This window comes from Bombus affinis, chromosome 3, assembly GCF_024516045.1.
Source record: "Bombus affinis isolate iyBomAffi1 chromosome 3, iyBomAffi1.2, whole genome shotgun sequence".
Lineage (NCBI taxonomy): Eukaryota > Metazoa > Arthropoda > Insecta > Hymenoptera > Apidae > Bombus > Bombus affinis.
Window position 1 is genome coordinate 16,107,370 of NC_066346.1, and position 12,182 is coordinate 16,119,551.

General features: G+C 40.8%; 2 protein-coding genes across 5 annotated transcripts in view; one reads left to right on the plus strand and one right to left on the minus strand.

Annotated features, from left to right (window-relative positions):
* LOC126914696 (uncharacterized) overlaps positions 1-12,182 on the plus strand; it is a 733,243-nt gene that overhangs the window by 141,510 nt on the left and 579,551 nt on the right. The window lies entirely within an intron of this gene.
* LOC126914736 (uncharacterized) overlaps positions 1-12,182 on the minus strand; it is a 55,563-nt gene that overhangs the window by 1,349 nt on the left and 42,032 nt on the right. The window lies entirely within an intron of this gene.

Consider the following 12,182-nt stretch of genomic DNA (forward strand, 5'->3'; position numbering starts at 1 on the left):
TAAAATCAATCAAATCGGATTGTATGGATTGTGTATTTGTCTGTGTTAATCCTTTGACGTCGATACCAACGATGTATATAGCGAATGGCGGTTATCAGCCAAGATTATGAGCACGTACGCAAACAGACTATAATATTTTGCAAGAATGAAATGTCTTGGTATGGTACGCTTTAATCTATCTATCCAAGTCAAAATAAGTATAAAAATCGCGTGGCAATCAACATATTAAAAAAAAAAAAAAAAAAAAAAGGAGAAACAGATGCTTCTATTTATATTCATATTAAAATGATACATATTTGTAATTTTCTGGTAAACTATATCGGTACTCGCATGAAAGTAGATATAGTCATTGAGATTGTGGCACTTTAAATCTCAAATTTAATTCTTCAACACGTTGAGTGTTTAGGTGTTTAGGTGTTTAGGTGTTTAGGTGTTTAGGTACGCAAATAGACTAGAATATTTTGCAAGAATGAAATGTCTTGGTATGGTACGCTTTAATCTATCTATCCAAGTCAAAATAAGTATAAAAATCGCGTGGCAATCAACATGTTAAAAAAAAAAAGAAAAAAAAAAAGAAAAAGAAAAGGAGAAACAGATACTTCTGATTGTTTAGTGCATTTTCATAAAATCTTCTAAATGTTTAATTCTCATAGAATAAAAGGGAGAGCATACGTTTGAATCTCAGCAGATTTTATTAATTCTTTGAAACCATAAATATAATATGAGTATTACATCAACTTTAGTTCATACATGTAACAACATATTATTCTGCACGTAACAGTTACATTTAATGAAACATTTATTTATCCAGTAAATCCATATTCTCTATTAAACGTTCGTTTATTAATAAAACTGCCATAATCGTCCACGCATTGTTCGCTTCCTTAATTATTTTTCAAAGTATAACGATAATCAATGATGCAACAGAAATATCACGTAACATCCCAACAATCTTACATGAGATTTTAGCTGTTTTTACTATACAAATTAAGTCATTATTAAAATAAGTCATTATAATAATATATATATGTCGGAGATGACAGAACACCGGAACCTTCCCTTTGGAACTTTGGGAAGACCCCTAGTATTGAAATTTAGATTTCACCATAGCCGTATTAAGAAACTGTTGTCATTCGATCCGACTGTATTTATTTGAGATTTATGATAGTGAGCTCGGGCTCGAGACGACAATCAGTCGCCGAACGTAGCCGCGGTCAAAGGGATGAACGTTTTGTCTAACAAAGGCATGAATTAATTCTATAGCTCTTCTTAAAAGAAATACTTGGGACAGGGCACGACGGTAAACGTTTCAATGGTTTCTGCCCCGTGGCTCGCCACACGCAGACTTTGTCCTTCGGGTAAGATGATTGCCAGATGCCAACGCATCTTCACAGTATATGTTTAGCTGGGCGAGGATCCGCTACGAATATTAAGTTTCAATTATACAAAGTCTTTCAAATAGACAAATAGCCTGTGCTCCAACTACGGGAAGATAAGAGAAATCTATCCTTCCACGAACGACGCTTCCCGCTAGCAACTTTTCCCAAAGACAGCTAATATCTTTCTCTAACCACCAACATGGAAATTGACCAATTAACAGCAACGTCAATTTCCCTCACCCTTCGAACGAAGACTTTTCTCCGCGAATCCGATGATCTCTTGGTACTCTCATGATCGTGCCCTTAGGCACACCCATCATAGATTTCTTCGACAGCGTCACCGCGACGGAGAGCCACTCTCTCTAGTGCGATCTCATCGGCAATCGACCTGTCTTTCGTATACGTAATAATTGCCCCTTGCTCTAACATACAGTGTAACTTAGACGCTAACGAAGGGTAAAGTTCGTCATCCCGTTGACCGCGGATTCGTTATTGAGCCTAGGATCATTGTCATTTGCTTCTCGAGTATCTAATTATCGCGATTACTTGTCCAATTCCATCATAGTCATATTTGCACTAGTAAATATCTCCTCTATTGCATAACGATCACGTATAGCGCCAATAGGGATTCGTTTCACGCCCTTAAACCTAACTCTAATCTTAACGCCAACCCGACATATATATATGTCGGATTGAAGTCAGGATTATGGAGATGGGCGTTTAATGAATTTTCATTAGAATTAGCCATTGTCGTGATACAATGGAGAGTTTATTAGCACGGGCTTATTAACAAGATTAAGCACTCGTAGCACTAGTGATAATGACCTTAGGTTCGAAACGAATCCGCGGTCACGGGATGGTAAACGTATGTTCTCGCACAGTTCAAGTCTAACTCTTTGTTAACTAGATGTGAGGTATTCGCTGGTTGTAAGGTGGCACTGTCATTCGTCTATGAGATCGTACGAAAGACTGAATCTCCGTCTCGACGATGCCGTCGAGGAGAACTATAATGGGTGTGTCTAAGGACATGAGATCCTCGGATTCGTCAACGAAAGCTTTCGTTCCGAAGGCGAGGGAAATTAGCGCTGTTGCTAATTGGTCGATCTCCATATCGGCGTTTTGAAAGAGATGCTGGCCGCCCTTGAGGGGAGGTTGTTGACGGGGGGCAACGCTCGTGGAAGATAGGTTTCTCCTATCTTCCCGTAGTTGCAACAAAGTATATTTGACGGACTTCGCTTGACTAAATCTTAAGATCTATAGCGGGTCCTGACGTTAGCTAAACATACGCCACAAAGGCATGCCGACACCCGGCGATCATCTTACCCGGAGGACAAAATCTGCGTGTGGCGGGCCGCGGGATAGAAACTATTGAAGTATTTACTGCCACGTATCGCTACGACTATTTCTTTTAAGGAGAGGTATAGAGTTACTCTGTGCCTTTGTTAGATAAAACGTTCATCCCTTTGACCGCGGCTACGTTCGGCGACTGATTGTCGCCTCGAGCCCAAGCTCATGATCATAAATCTCGAATAATCGGAGCGGCATTTGTTTAATCTAAGTTACAGAGTTGCGGTATTCCCGCGAATCCAAGGAGGAGTTCCGGTGTTCTTTCATCTCCGACATATATATATATATATATATGTCGGAGATGAAAGAATACTGGAACCTTCCCTTCGGAACTTTGGGAAGACCCCTAGTATTGTAATTTAGATTTCACCATAGCCGAATTAAGAAACTGTTGTCATTCGATTCGACTGTACTTATTTGAGATTTATGATAGTGAGCTCGGGCTCGAGGCGACAACCAGTCGCCGAACGTAGTCGCGGTCAAGGGATGAACGTTTTGTCTAACAAAGGCATGAAGTAACCCTATAGCTCTCCTTAAAAGAAATACTTAGGACGGGGCACGACGGTAAGCATTTCAACGATTTCTGTCCCGTGGCTCGCCACACGCAGACTCTATTCTTTGAGTAAGATGATTACCAGATGTCGACGCGTCTCCACAGTACATGTTCAGCTAGCCCGAGGACCTGCTATAAATCTTAAGGTCTGTTTAACTAAAGTCCTTCAAACCGACAAACAGTCCTCGTCCCAGCTACGAGAAAATAGGAGAAATCTATTTTTCTCACCAACGACGCTTCCTCTTCTCGAACTTTCTCCTAAGGGCGGCTAGCACCCTTCCCTAACCACCAACATGGAAATTGACCAATTAACAGTAACGCCAATTTCCCTCACTTTCCGAATGAAGGCTTTTCTCCACGAATCCGATGATTTCGTGCCCTTGGGCACACCCATCATAGTTTTCCTCGACAGCGTTACCGTGATGGAGAACCACTCTCCGGTACGATCTCAAAGACGATTCAAGTAACTCTCAGATACGTAGTGATTGCCTCGTGCATTAACATTGAGTACAACTTAGACGCTGAGGAAAAGTAGAGTCTGTCATCCCCTTGACCGCGGATTCGTTAGTGAGCCTAGGATCATTGTCATTAGCTTCTCGAGTACCTAATTATCCTATTACTTGTCCAATTCCATCATAGTCATATTTGCACTAGTAAATATCTCCTCTATTGCATAATGATCACGTCTAGCGCCAATAGGGATTCGTTTCACGCCCTCAACCCTAACTCAAATCTTAACGCCGCCCCGACATCAGAAGTGGGATCAGTGCCGATTATAACAGTGCTAGAACTTACGATCATCGTGCTCAAGTCGCAAGTCGTGCGCAATTCAGTCGCTAGTGCAAATCGAGTGTGAGACCTAACAATTATCGCTACCACGTTTTAACCCTTAAAATCGCGTGCTCCGACTCCGCTGCATGGGGCGCAGCTGCCAACCTGATTATGGAAGGAAACTATAATTTCAATAACGAGTGGCGAGTCGACTTCTACGTACTGGAAGCACCAACGGATAGATCAAGTCATCTGGGTGAGTCGTTTCCATTTTACTCCGATTCGGGAGCCGAGCGTTCACTAATTAAAGTGTCCGCGGCCTCGAGATTTTCTGGCAAAGGAATGACTGACATATTAGTAATGCGAGGAGTAGGGAATACCTGTATTAAACATACGCCTCCCATTTGTTCATTGTGTGTATTAATGATTTTTACATCGAAGATAGTTTCTCATGTCCTTGCTGATAGTTATTTGAAATATGATGTCGCGATTAGTTGCGGAACTCTAAGTCTGGTTTTTGACGTAACATTACACAAAATAGCCTCGCTATGTGTAAAACAAAAATGATTGGTGTCTGTAATGAAACCACTGCAAACGAGATCGTCGTTAATGAAGTTGACGCTGATGTACATGGTAATAATAAAAGTCGATCAATTTCTCTTCTCGACAAATTCAAAGATTCATTCGTTACGGGTTTCCTACGTATTCGCGTAAATGCAGGCCGGTTAGAAATACGATTAACTGATCCTAACACCACCGTAGGAGGAAGTCCTCATAGACTTAGCGAGGAGGAGCGAAGAGCGGTACGTGAGAAAACAAGCGTTCTAATTAAAGCAAAAATTATAAGGCCTAGTAATTCGCCATTAGCGAGCCGTAACTCGTGAAGAAAAAAAACGGCTCAGATAGATTACGAGTGGATCCCCGAGATCTAAATCAAAGTATCGTCGCGGATCGGTACCCTTTACTCCTTATTGCGGATCAAGTCGCGAGATCGCAAGAGGCGAGATATTTTATTAGCCGGGACATGGCCAGCGGGTTTCACCAAATTTCTATTTATCCTAATCCAACGAAGTTTACAGCGTTCGTTACCCCGACAGACAATATGAGTAGATAACGATGCCGTTTGGACTGAAAAATTGCACCGTCCGTCTTTCGGAGGGTCATTCGCAAGGCCTTAGGTGACCTCGCTCATTCGTATGTTGTTATTTATTTCAATGACGTCCTAATTATTGCCAACTCGATAGATCGAGCTTTGGAAAGATTGAACACCGTATTAGATACCCTCGTAAAAGCCGGATTCTCTTTTAATTTTGCGAAACGTTCTTTTCTAAAGACATCGGTGCTCCATTTGCGATATGTAATTCATAACGGAGAAGTTCGTCCTAACCCGGGTAAAATACACACCTTAAGTTCTTCACCTGTGCCAACGACCGTTACACAACTCAGGCAGTTCATAGGGTTAGCTCCGTACTTCCGAAAATTCATCCCTAAATTCTCACAGACGATGAAATCCCTGTATGCGCTCATCTCAGATAACAGAAATATAACTTGGACAGATAGACACGAGAAAATAAGACAACAGGTAGTTTCCGCCCTGACCGACGCGCCGGTGCTAACGATATTCAACCCCAATTACCCGATAGAACTACATACTGACGCTAGCTCGGAGAGTTACGGGGTGATTTTGACGCATCAAGCCGAAGGTAAGAACAAGGTAATAGGGTATTACAGTAAAAGAACCAGCCCCGCGGAATCCAGATATCACTCCTATGAACACAATACATTAGCTATCGTAAACGCCATAAAACATTTCTGTCACTATCTATAGGGACGGGAATTTCTTGTCGTCACGGATCGCAACTCGTTGAAAGCATCGAGTAATAAAGTACATTTAAATGACAGGGACCATAGGTGATGGGCTTACTTGCAGACTTTTATTTTTGACATTATGTATCGGGAAAGTAAACGGACGGCTCACAAATTTCTTGTCGCGAAACCCCACAGGCGTTGACCCTATTAAATTCGACAAAATCAAAGAGAAAATAGTTGACTGGCCGAAATTTCGGAAGATTGGCTATTAGCGGGACAACGTTGTGATTCTCAAACCTTGGAAATCGTCAAGGGATTGCAAAACGATGGACTCGCGGAAGACATCGCGAATACATACGAATTACGGTTCGGTACTCTGCACCGTAGGATACAAAGAAAAGGCAGGATTCTCTGTGTACCTACAGTCCCAAGATGTTTTAGATAGTCTGTTATTAACCATGTGTACCAGTCAGTTATGCACTTAGGTTGGGAGAAAACGCTGGAGAAACTATACGAGTATTACTGGTTCGAAGGGATGGCGAAGTACGTTCGCCGATTCATTGAGAACTGTCATGCTTGTCATGTTTCGAAAGCTAGTTTAGGTAAGATACAAGCCGAACTGCATTCTATACCTAAGACCAGCATACCCTGGCATACGGTCCACATGGACATAACAGGCAAGTTGAGTGGTAAAAGCAATTCAAAGGAGTACGTCATTGTTTTGATCGACGTCTTCACTAAATTCGTATACCTGCATCATACTCGTAAGATAGATTCCCTTAACACCATTAAAGCGCTTAAATCCGCTATATTTTTATTCGGGAGTCCCTGCCGGATAATAGCAGATCGGGGGAAGATGTTTTAAGGGTAAAAGAATTTCGAGAATTCTGCGAAAGCAAACGAATTAAAGTTCACTTGATAGCGATCGGTGCTAGTAGGGCCAATGGACAGGTAGAGCGTGTTATGGGTACATTGGAAAATATGTTCACGGTAGTAGAGACGACCGGGCGGCCGTGGCAAGACGCGATTGGGGAAATACAGTTGGCTTTGAATTGCACCACCAACCGCGTGACAAACTCGAGCTCATTAGAACTACTAATAGGTAGAACGGCAAGACTTCACGATCTGTTGTTACCCGATAACATCAAAAGTATCGATATCTCCAATATAAGACGACAGGCAATAAAGTGGATGGAAACTAGTGCTAGGTATGATGAGGATGGATTTGACAAAGCTAAAGCTTAAGCGGTTAGGTTTAATCTCGGTGATTTCGTATTACGCAAGAATGAGGAAAGGAATCAAACCAAACTAGATCCAAAATTTAGAGGTCCATTTGTAATAGCAGAAGTCTTGGAAGGGGACAGGTATATCTTAAGGACATTAGACGGTAAGCGACCGTACAAGTACAGTCACGACAGGTTAAGGAAAATGCCAGATGGTTGCACCCCTGCCGAGTTGGATGTCTGTAGTGAAGGCAATAACAGTGACCATGACGATATGAGCACTTCGACCTCGGAAGATCAGTAGCACTATGCCAGTAACACCCGGCAGAGCGAGTTCGCACGTGTTTCGGGGAAATAATGTGATAAAGCTCAGAGAGAACGTGTGATGTAGTTCAAACGCTTTTGTGGTAACAGTGTGATGAGGCTCAGTGAGAACATGCGATGTGACTCGTATGCATCTCGGGGCGACAGTGTGATGAGGCTCAGTGAGAACATGCGATGTGACTCGCATGCATCTCGGGGCGACAGTATGATAAGGCTCAGTGAGAACATGCGATGTGATTCGCATGCATCTCGGGGCGACAGTATGATAAGGCTCAGTGAGAACATGCGGTGTGGTTCGCATGCATCTCGGGGCGACAGTATGATAAGGGCTCAGTGAGAACATGCGGTGTGGTTCGTATGCATCTCGGGGCAACAATATGGTAAAGCTCGGTGAAACCGTGGAACAAAGCTCTATGTGCTCACACGATCTAGAAGACCGAGATCCTTTGGAGTGCGAAATCGAAAATGGTCCATCATGCCGATACGATCCGACTAATAACCTGCAGAATGCAACTATCACCTTGAGTACTAACTATAACGCTACTAATTTTCATTATCTTTTATTTCTTTGCTGCCAAACCCCCGAACAGGATTTGTTGCTACACTGGACCCTTGCCTTATTCGAACATCTAGTTAAATTGTGAATAATGTCAATTGTATCGAGTCTAATGTTAGGAAACTCAATATTTTAGTTACACACGAGGACGTGTGATAGTCAGAATGGCCGTGTCGGAGATGAAAGAATACTGGAACCTTCCCTTCGGAACTTTGGGAAGACCCCTAGTATTGTAATTTAGATTTCACCATAGCCGAATTAAGAAACTGTTGTCATTCGATTCGACTGTACTTATTTGAGATTTATGATAGTGAGCTCGGGCTCGAGGCGACAACCAGTCGCCGAACGTAGTCGCGGTCAAGGGATGAACGTTTTGTCTAACAAAGGCATGAAGTAACCCTATAGCTCTCCTTAAAAGAAATACTTAGGACGGGGCACGACGGTAAGCATTTCAACGATTTCTGTCCCGTGGCTCGCCACACGCAGACTCTATTCTTTGAGTAAGATGATTACCAGATGTCGACGCGTCTCCACAGTACATGTTCAGCTAGCCCGAGGACCTGCTATAAATCTTAAGGTCTGTTTAACTAAAGTCCTTCAAACCGACAAACAGTCCTCGTCCCAGCTACGAGAAAATAGGAGAAATCTATTTTTCTCACCAACGACGCTTCCTCTTCTCGAACTTTCTCCTAAGGGCGGCTAGCACCCTTCCCTAACCACCAACATGGAAATTGACCAATTAACAGTAACGCCAATTTCCCTCACTTTCCGAATGAAGGCTTTTCTCCACGAATCCGATGATTTCGTGCCCTTGGGCACACCCATCATAGTTTTCCTCGACAGCGTTACCGTGATGGAGAACCACTCTCCGGTACGATCTCAAAGACGATTCAAGTAACTCTCAGATACGTAGTGATTGCCTCGTGCATTAACATTGAGTACAACTTAGACGCTGAGGAAAAGTAGAGTCTGTCATCCCCTTGACCGCGGATTCGTTAGTGAGCCTAGGATCATTGTCATTAGCTTCTCGAGTACCTAATTATCCTATTACTTGTCCAATTCCATCATAGTCATATTTGCACTAGTAAATATCTCCTCTATTGCATAATGATCACGTCTAGCGCCAATAGGGATTCGTTTCACGCCCTCAACCCTAACTCAAATCTTAACGCCGCCCCGACATATATATATATATAGAGGTTGCAAGGCATTTATTGCAAACATATGCTTAACGAAAAATTAGTATACAACATTAGTAGTAGTCTCAAACATACAATTAATCGCAGTAAATGTCCTGCGACTCTTACATACATTGTCATACTCGTTTGAAATTGTAATAATACGTTAATCTTGTCACAGTATCGATAGGATATCAAGATATTCTTAATAATATGTCCACAAGGAGTTTGCAGGGATATTCAAATATTTTCGCGAACCACTGTAATTTAGCACAAGAGCAGAAAATTCCAGATTTTTTAGTTCTCGATCAGAGTGAATGTTTATACAAGTAACATTCGCTATCTGTGTCCATATTTACCGAACATTTCTATTAAACCTGCGCCAAGCTCGTAGAATGCCTCAGGTCGTATATGAGATGTCAGTTTTATCAAACGAAACGGGACCAGCTAATGTTTAATCTCGTAAACTGAAGTTGCCAGCAGAAAAGTACGGCTCTATATAGTAATTGGTGAAGACCGTGAAACGCGAAAAATGAGAAAGAATCAAAAGGCGGGGGATATGACGAATCATGGCAATCCATTTTATTTTCCAGCCATCGATTAACGGCCAACGTTTAATTTCATTTTTTTCACAAAACTCAATTAGAATCGTCGCGACAATCGCTAGAAACCGCAGGCAAATCTGCCAACGTATCGATCGTAGCGGACGCCAATCCCTCTGCGTTAAATGAAATAACGAAATTCAAGATGTAAATTTCACGAAACTTTTCCTCTCGGATTTGTTCGCCAGTTGATGCTTCAAATACTACAGAATATAGCTATTTGCTTTTTGCTGGAAAGCTAGGCGCTATTTCGCTTAAACGTGAAACAGCGAGAATTTAAGTATTTCAAAGACACTGTCTATGGAAATCGCTGAAAATTCCAGCCATTTAATTTCACACTGACCTACTCCTGTTTTTTTAAATACTTTAGGAGAGGGCGTTACTCGTTACCATTTTATATAGCCATGAAGCGTTTAATCTTCGAAGGAGGATAATCTTAACAAGATACATCTCGGGGTCGATATTATCGGAGATGAATAAAAGTTTTTCGATTCTTCATATTTGATTTTTTAAGTAGAACTTTCCGTTGATCCTGGCTTGAATCTTCTTCTTTTTCGTGCACCCAAATGCTTATTATTAGATGAGAGCGATAGGAAGGTTTTTCGTGTTTCGCAACATTAAAGACAACAGGAAACGAGCTAATAAAATTGAAGTCACTTAGCCCTTAATATATTTAATATGAGTAATTTTTTAAATATAGCCATCTATTAGCGTGCGTTTGAACTTTGCGTTTTTCTTTTTCGTGCACCTGAACGTGTTTTATTAGACTGAGTGGGACACGTACCTAGGAAGCTTTCCGTGCTTCGCAACTTCAAAGTAAACAAAGGACATTTGACAAAGTCAACAAGCGACGAGTTAATAAAATTGAAGTTAAGATAGACAGAAAGATAATACGTATGTAGTACCTCTGTGGAAGATAATATAAAAAGGAAACGTATTTGACGCAACAGAAATATCTTTCAGCAAATATAGGAGACGAGGAATCAATTTAGCAAAATAATTAAATAAAGTTATTGAGTCGCGAATTACACGCATGTAATACCAGATAAAATAACTTTAACTTAATAATCTTTGTTTCTTATATTCTCGTGAATAATAATTCTTTAATCGATAGTTCCATGGATATTTAGAATAATATCTACAAATTATTTAGAAATGCATAAAAATCCACGGTTTGTTTAATCGTATAGATACATACATAGATAGGATGAAGGTTTATTTTGAAAATTCATTAGAAACCTAAGAAGTGAATTTATGAACTGCACAGGCGGATAAGTTTGAACGCGAGGAAGAGTGTGGTTCTTGAGTTCGATGATTTTTCCAAGTAACAGTCTTAATTCACGTGCGAATGTTAAATTGGAAATCTTTTAAGCTTTACGCAAATTATACACACGGTTTACACAATAAATATTTATAGAGGTGAAAATGATCTTTAAAACAATCCTTCGTATTAAAACCAAATATTTGAGTAATTCTTAAGGCGAAGATCGCGTATACAAACATTGAATATATTACATAGAGGAAACGTTGCAGAGTAACGTAAAATAATGTTCGTGATACAATTAAAGGCCGCGCTTAAACTAACAGTTCGATCGGGAAAATTCATTACCTTTTAAAAATTCAAATCCAATTAAACAGAATCCAACGAAATTGAATTTCCGCTTAAAAATCTTGTACAAGCCTTTAAAAATCAACGTATGTACCTACTTGTCGCTCTACAAATCCTCGCCGCTATAAATTTCCCTGTCTTAAAAGAAGTAGAAGATACAAACTATATAAACCACATAATTTTTATCGCTTTATATCACGTTGCTATTGTTGAGGTTATTCGGTATATAAAGAGAGAAAAACGCGTGGATAAAGTGTAAGATACAAAGTATATATTTGACTTGATAATGAAATACAGGAATACAATTTGAGCTGGTCCAGATCCGCACGCTAGCAGTGTTACTTTATGACTGAAAAACCCCGAAGCCAACGTCGCCTGTCTACAGTTTATGGTCTGCCTCCCTGCTATTCTTTTGTCTATGTGCTGTCGATGGCTTCAGCGCTTGAGAAAGCTAAAAAGACCAGATGTGGAGTTTTCCTAGAAGTGGTGACCACTTCAACAGCTATAATACGTTTTATATCACGCGTAATACAGTTTCGTAATATAGTAATATAGTTTCTCAGCCACAGTGGCGTTACAAGGGCGAGACCATACGTGTCTTAATGGCGTTGTTTCGTTGATATTGTCACGTAAAATAAAAAGCAGGAGGCTCGAACGAAAAGAAAAAATTAAGATAACAAAAAAAACAAGAGAATTTATTTCTGAATTTACACTGACTGCGATTTTGTTCTGAGCTCCAGCCGTGACTTTCCAAGACTGAAACTCTTACAATTTGACTTTCGGTAACATCTGTTTCTTCTTTGTTTGTCATCCCTCAATATCCCCACTACC